Source organism: Conger conger, chromosome 18 (genome assembly GCF_963514075.1).
Source record: "Conger conger chromosome 18, fConCon1.1, whole genome shotgun sequence".
NCBI classification, from domain to species: Eukaryota; Metazoa; Chordata; class Actinopteri; order Anguilliformes; family Congridae; genus Conger; species Conger conger.
The window spans coordinates 3044820-3052822 of NC_083777.1; positions in this window are offsets into that span (position 1 = coordinate 3044820).

Consider the following 8003-nt stretch of genomic DNA (forward strand, 5'->3'; position numbering starts at 1 on the left):
AGCTGGACAGGCCCTCACGAGAGAACAACAATCACCCAAGAGCAAAAATATCAAGTGAAGGTTGCAGATATCCAGCCACGCAGATATACTGCATGATACCAACCATGTGAAAATCAACAATTATTTAAACCAACCAATATCCACTCCCCTCCCCCAGAAATATCCATGTCTAACCACACCAGTGTACCCTTCCCCTGATATAAAGCACATCAATATCTAACCACAGGTCCATAGTCTGTTCTGTCTCAGAAATCTGGAGGAGTGTATTTTACAAAAGAGGATTAGTTATTATCAGAGTAAGGTGTGAACTGTGGGTAATGATTTTTCAGCGGAATTTCCACACGCTGCAGGGAAAGACAGGACGCTGTCACTCATTCAAGGGGTTTATATGAATTCTGCAAACAAACAGCAAACTCTCCACTTCCATCACCGCTCTGTTTGTTCTACTTGATAGCTCGCACACGGCTGGTTCGGTAGCCACTCCGAACGGTAAACCCACACTTTTGTCCCGGGCACTCAGATAAAAGTGAACCAGCTGTAAAATCCATATATGCCAAGTTGGTCATAAGCTCGTTTAGCTGGGTATGAGCTGGTCAACCAGCATGGCTAAACTGGTCTAGCTGGGTATAAGTTGCTCATAAGCTGGTCTAGCTGGGAATGCACTGGTCAACCAGCTAGTGCTGGTAGCTGCCAGCTGTTTCTGTTTTTTTCAGCAGGGCAGCACATGGCAGGTTCGGTAGACTCTCTCAACAGTAAGCCTGTATAAGCTTTTGCAAAACATAGCTTGAACTGGCCAAGCCATGTCGAGCTGGGAGTTGGTCTGAACTGGTCAACCAGCTAAACCATGTCGAGCTGGGAGCTGGTCTGAACTGGTCAACCAGTTAAACCATGTTGAGCTGGGAGCTGGTCTGAACTGGTCAACCAGCTAAACCATGTCGAGCTGGGAGCTGGTCTGAACTGGTCTACCAACTAAACCATGTCGAGCTGGGAGCTGGTCTGAACTGGTCTACCAACTAAACCATGTCGAGCTGGGAGCTGGTCTGAACTGGTCTACCAACTAAACCATGTTGAGCTGGGAGCTGGTCTGAACTGGTCAACCAACTAAACCATGTTGAGCTGGGAGCTGGTCTGAACTGGTCTACCAACTAAACCATGTCGAGCTGGGAGCTGGTCTGAACTGGTCTACCAGCTAAACCATGTCGAGCTGGGAGCTGGTCTGAACTGGTCAACCAGTTAAACCATGTCGAACTGGGAGCTGGTCTGAACTGGTCAACCAACTAAACCATGTCGAGCTGGGAGCTGGTCTGAACTGGTCAACCAGCTAAACCATGTTGAGCTGGGAGCTGGTCTGAACTGGTCAACCAGCTAAACCATGTTGAGCTGGGAGCTGGTCTGAACTGGACAACCAGCTAAACCATGTTGAGCTGGGAGCTGGTCTGAACTGGACAACCAGCTAAACCATGTTGAGCTGGGAGCTGGTCTAAACTGGTCGACCAGCTAAACCATGTTGAGCTGGGAGCTGGTCTAAACTGGTCGAGCAGCTAAACCATGTTGAGAATGGAGCTGGTCTGTACTGGTCAACTAGCTACCAGCTATTTCAAAACCTAGCTTGAGCTGTTTTCTCAGCAGGGTGGCACACTGTGAACCTGCAGTTCTGCCTGTAGATCCCAGGCACTCAGGTGATAGGGATGTTCTCCGTACGGAGCTGATTGGCTGCGCTCTGTTTCAGCGTCTGCCACGGTAGACCCTGGCTCCTGTGGGCAGGGACTCAGCTCCTCGGAAAGGTTATTTCAGTTTGATGTAATTTCAGGTCGTCGGAGAACAGCTTAAACTGAAATGACAAGCATTGCGGAGGACGCCGCACTAGAAATAAACTCTCGGCTGACAATGAAACACCTGCAATGAGGTCAGTGTGTGAACCGAATCCATTTGCATTATGTCATATTTCCAAAGAGTAGAGCAGACACAGCTTAGCGATGCTAATGGACAGTTACCTTACATGGCAATGAAAGCCTACATCCTATTATTCTCTTTTTGAGAAAATACACAGAAATGTTGTACAATGTACACACAGAAAAAAATGAAACGTGTGCCTTTTCCTGCTCATCATTCAATAGTCATTTAAAGTGCTTAAAAAATCTATTTGTGTGGAGCAAGAGGGAGATCTTTGTGGTTTGGTGTGTGTTATTGTGGAAGGTCTCTGTGGTTTGGTGTGTGTGTGAATGCATGTGTGTGTGTGTGTGTGTGTGTATGTATGTGAGTGTGTGTGTGAGTGTATATGTGTGTGTGTGTTTGTGTGTGTGTGTGTGTGTGTCTCCCTCAGGGGCTCCAGAGAGGCCAGTTAAAAAAGGCGTCAGAGTCTCGCCAGTGGGGTCAGTGTGGGACAGTGGGGGACAGTGGGGTCAGTGTGAGACAGTGGGGGACAGTGGGGTCAGTGTGAGACAGTGGGGGACAGTGGGGTCAGTGTGAGACAGTGGGGGAGTGTGTGTATGTATGTGTGTGAGTGTATGTGTGTGTGTATATGTGTGTGAGCGTGTGTGTATGTGTGTGTGTGTGTGTATATGTGTGTGAGCGTGTGTGTGTGTGTGTATGTATGTGAGTATGTGTGTGTGTGTTTGTGTGTGTGTGTGTGTGTGAGAGAGTGTGTGTATGTATGTGTGTGTGTGTATATGTGTGTGAGCGTGTGTGAGTGTGTGTGTGTGTGTGTGTGTGTGTGAGAGTGTGTGTGTGTATGTGTGTGTGTGTGTATGTGTGTGTGTGTGTGTGTGTGTGTGTGTGTGTATGTGTGTGTGTGTGTGTGTGTGTGTGTGTCTCCCTCAGGGGCTCCAGAGAGGCCAGTTAAAAAAGGCGTCAGAGTCTCGCCAGTGGGGTCAGTGTGGGACAGTGGGGGACAGTGGGGTCAGTGTGAGACAGTGGGGGACAGTGGGGTCAGTGTGAGACAGTGGGGGACAGTGGGGTCAGTGTGAGACAGTGGGGGACAGTGGGGTCAGTGTGAGACAGTGGGGGACAGTGGGGTCAGTGTGAGACAGTGGGGGACAGTGGGGTCAGTGTGAGACAGTGGGGGACAGTGGGGTCAGTGTGAGACAGTGGGGGACAGTGGGGTCAGTGTGAGACAGTGGGGGACAGTGGGGTCAGTGTGAGACAGTGGGGGACAGTGGGGTCAGTGTGAGACAGTGGGGGACAGTGGGGTCAGTGTGAGACAGTGGGGGACAGTGGGGGCAGTGTGGGACAGTGGGCCAGCGTTTCTCTTTTAAGAACCGAAGAGCAAACTGAGGTTTTTAAATCTAAAACTTTTTTTCATCAGAAGGACGAACCCAATCACACAAACAGAAAACAGAAAGCTAATGTGCTCTGTAATTAAAGGGATGCTGAGAGACTTAGAGGGTAATTTGTAAATCGTATCTCTTGTCTGTTAAGTGCCCGAGTCTTTAGAGGTCACAGATTTGACCTGGGAAGGTACACACTATGTAATCTTCACTCACTCACTTCCCACTGCTATTTTCTCACTAAAATATGATTTAAAATGTCTGGGCATCTAGCTGATGATCCATAAAACCATCAGAAGGATCTTTTTTTAACCATAGCACATGCACAACAGTCCAAATTCATGGGGATTTCCCTGCTGGCCTAAACTAACAGCTAAAACATACAAATATCCACACATGCATTCACACATACAATAGGCCTAACTGAGATATTAGAAAAGGGTGTAGCCTACCTTTTAGGTTAGGTTTAGCATGATATATAATATACAATATACTACACTAGTCAACTATCCCTATTAATATTGTTTAAATTAATTACAGTTCATTATTTATTTCATCATTAAAATGAAGCGCCACAAACGCAGTCTCAGCGTGATGACACAGGAAGTCATGTGACGTCACTGACAGACGGTGGGAGCGCTCCGCCGAAAGGACGGCCGTCGTCACGGCTGAATTATTTCAGCGCCGGTATGATAAACAGAAGCGGCGGCGGCCGTTTTACACTCAGCGTTCCCACGGAAGATCGCTCCATTCTAATTATCGCGTTTACTTTAGATTCTTTGACTGTAGTGCCGATAAGGAAAGTTCACTTGGCCTCAATTAAGCATATTTATCTGAGATTATCCGTCGCTGAGATTTCTGCACGAGCCAAAAGATTATTTTAAAGAGCCAGCGATAGGTAAGGAATGAAATGTCCTGATAAGACCACATCTCGGAAAAAAATAATAAAATAAAATAACGGAAAATTGAATCAAAATGAATGTCGAGGTTCTCCGTGGAGCTAGCGGTGGCGAATATCACCCACGCACGCGTGTCCATTAGTGCATCATATAACCCTCAGATGGGGCAGATGTCTGTACTCAGACGATATGCCACGCTTTGAAGAGACCCGGTGAATTTAGCCAGTTTTAAATTAGCCGTCGTCTTTTTGTAGGAAATGTGATTTGCATAAAAACAAACCCAGACCTTAAAAGAGATAGTGGCTGGGGTGAACAGTAATCTCTAGTGGCTTTTCAGGCCTGCAGTTTAAGACAAAAATGCAGAGGGCTATTAGTGCGAATAATTGTAATGACTATCGTTATTTGTCATATGCTATTATTTGCTTAATTTATGTCTCATCTGGTGTTGCTTACAATACGTCAACTTGTAAATCTGTTTCAATAAGAGAAAACAAGGTGTTTAAAATAGCAGTTAGTTTCATTACGATGTTTAAAGCCCTAGCCATTAGTCATGCTAAGCCTGCCAGTGTGCAGTTCACCTACAGGATGTAGTTTGAGGTTTGAACTGCAGGAACTAGGGTGCAGTCTAAATAGAGGTTGCACAGATCACCAAACACAATTGTGCGAAGAGGAAAAAGCCTGTGGCAGAACTTGTCTGTACTCTTTTGTCCCTGGTTCTGATTTGCACTTTATTGTACGTCGCTCTGGATAAGTGCGTCTGCTAAATGACTGTAATGCAATGTAATGTAATGTAATGTAAAGGACAAGCCTTTACCTGGTTAGACCAAGACATCTCTGTATCCCATTCTGGCTTTCAGTTTTAGACAAAAAGACCTGAAAGAGCTTTGCTGTAAATTACATGAACATAATCTCTTGGTTGTGTTACGGTTGATCCAGGGCGTGTCCCTGGTCATAGATGAGCTGGGGAATCAAACTGGGAATAAAATACAACAGGAAAGATTTTCTTCCATGGCAACTATACTGTAATCCCGGCATTAAGCCAGAAATCTTTCTGGAGATATATTTGTATACCAGTGAATGGACGATGAGAATATTCATTTCTGTCAAGACAAACAAAAATATCCTTAAAAGTAAAAAAAAAAAAAAAAAAAATTTGTGACCTTGGAATTATAAGGTTCAATCTGTGTTCTGGCCAGTGTTGAGACATTGAGCTTCAGAGCTTTCACATCCTGACACAGCAGAACGGAAATGCAGGGCAGATTCATGGGTCAAGATGGCAGACACCGTAATAGTACTCTGTGAATGTACAATATCAAAATCCTATCAAATTGCCATATATTGCAATATATTTAAGACACTAACTAATTTTTCAGAACCATATAATTCTCTGATAATTCTGTTTGCGAATTGCTTGAGTAGGTGCCTAACTCTATCAGTCTGATACAGTGCACACCATGTTCCTGGTCTGACCGGTCATTGGTGAGCGTACGTGCATCGTTGACTCTCAGTGGTTGGCTGTTGGAGAGCGGATCGTTGACTCTCAGTGGTTGGCCGTTGGAGAGCGTACGTGCATCGTTGACTCTCAGTGGTTGGCCGTTGGAGAGCGGATCATTGACTCTCAGTGGTTGGCTGTTGGAGAGCGGATCGTTGACTCTCAGTGGTTGGCCGTTGGAGAGCGGATCGTTGACTCTCAGTGGTTGGCTGTTGGAGAGCGGATCGTTGACTCTCAGTGGTTGGCCGTTGGAGAGCGGATCGTTGACTCTCAGTGGTTGGCCGTTGGAGAGCGGATCGTTGACTCTCAGTGGTTGGCCGTTGGAGAGCGGATCGTTGACTCTCAGTGGTTGGCTGTTGGAGAACGGATCGTTGACTCTCAGTGGTTGGCTGTTGGAGAACGGATCGTTGACTCTCAGTGGTTGGCTGTTGGAGAGCGGATCGTTGACTCTCAGTGGTTGGCCGTTGGAGAGCGGATCGTTGACTCTCAGTGGTTGGCTGTTGGTGAGCGCATCGTTGACTCTCAGTGGTTGGCTGTTGGTGAGCGCATCGTTGACTCTCAGTGGTTGGTCGTTAGCGAGCATAAGCCCACCTTTGACTTATTTACACTGTTTTGACTGCAAGGGTTTTGCTGAAGGCCGCAACACCTGGGATTTCAACCTTTGACCTTTGACCTTGGGGGAGAGGACGGAAATCTAATACTCCTGGCGTTTGGACAGGGAAAATTATCATCTGCAATGGAAAAACAATATATTAAAACATGAATGTTGTTTCCATAACATAGGTACGTTGAAAGTATTTTAAAAAGTGGCTTGTCTCTCCATTGCAGAGGTTTTTTATTTGGCCTTACTGAAATGCTACATATGGTAATTTACTTTATTGAATGTTACATATGCTCAGGTATGTCATTTCCTGTTTTTCAGTATTGAAATGCAAAATGATTGTAGATATAGACTTTCCTGACTATAGCCCTCATATTATGTGAAGACCTTATGACCGCTTTTATGTTTGGGGTCAAATCGACCCCAACCGTTTAAATAGACACAAAATTATTGTCATGGAAAAATGTGGGCATTTCGCCTTCTTATTGCCAAATGACTAGCCTTTTATCCCTTATTGCCAAATGACTAGCCTTTTATCCCTAAATACAAGAAATCTGTGAGAAACATGTCATTGTAGAGCCTGAGGTAGGTAAAAGTCTGACACCTGTGTGGGAAAGTGCCACCAGAATCATCCACAAGGACATCTGAGATAAAAGGTTAAGTAGCGAAGCACAGATTCAGATACCTTTTCCTGTGGCTCTAATGGTCAGCTAGGCGCGAGTCAAACTGCTGATGCTAACCTGAACCCCAGGAGGGAGGGGAGGGGCCTTTAAATGTCACGTTTCTGCTGAGAACCCGCTAAGCCGCGAGACAGGAGCACGCCCCAGGGGCAGTCTGGGAAGGGTGTGAGATGGCGGGCGATTGGGTGGGTGTGCGCTGAGGGCCTCTCGTGTTTGATTGCGGGGTCATTAGATCAGATCCTGGGCGTGGCACTTTAGGTGAGGCCCTGAGCCAGATTCTTATCCTTTACCCCGCTGCAGTGAAACGGCTAATGAATGAGTGAAGCAAAGACACGAGTGAAACAAACTGATATAGTTGAGAGACAGAAATGTCCCTCACTGCTACAAGCAGCCACACAGCGGTTTTCCTGGATTTAAATGTTTTAGACTGGTTAAAAGTGGAATAAGGTTAGCACACCTGACATAGGAAACAGGAAAATTCCAAAAAAGCACTAGTGTAAAATCCAGCTATGACCAGCTTGAAATGACCTGCTTCCAGCTGTTTCAAAACATAGCTTGAGCTGGGAGATTGACCTGCTGCACACTGTATCTTGCGAAACCATGTTTAATTGAATAACAAACGTTTCTAAAAAATCTCTGCCACCCAATGGGTCGCCCAAGACACTGAGGTAAGATTGTTTCCGAGACGTTTGCTACTCTATTAAAGGTCGTTCTGCAAAATACAGTGTTCAGTTGTTTTTTGACTTTAAGGTTGAGGTCTCTAAGTGCCTCCTGCCTTTAGGGCTGGCCTCTGGCCTGAGGGAGTCGTAACATAGCCGCCATTTTGAGATTTTATGACGCTGGAAGTTAAAAGCTAAAGCATTCGACCACAGGCTTCAACCGGTCCTTCAACTGCGAGTTTGGCGCGGGCCAAAGAGCCCGTCCTTACCTCCCAGATTTGGGCAGAGCCGCCCGCCCGCATCTCCGCACCCCCCCCCGCTGCCCCCGCCTCCCCCCCCCCCCAAATCCTCCAGCCACCCCCCCCCAGCTCTCCACGCCGCCCCCCTCCCCTCCCGTAACAGCAGG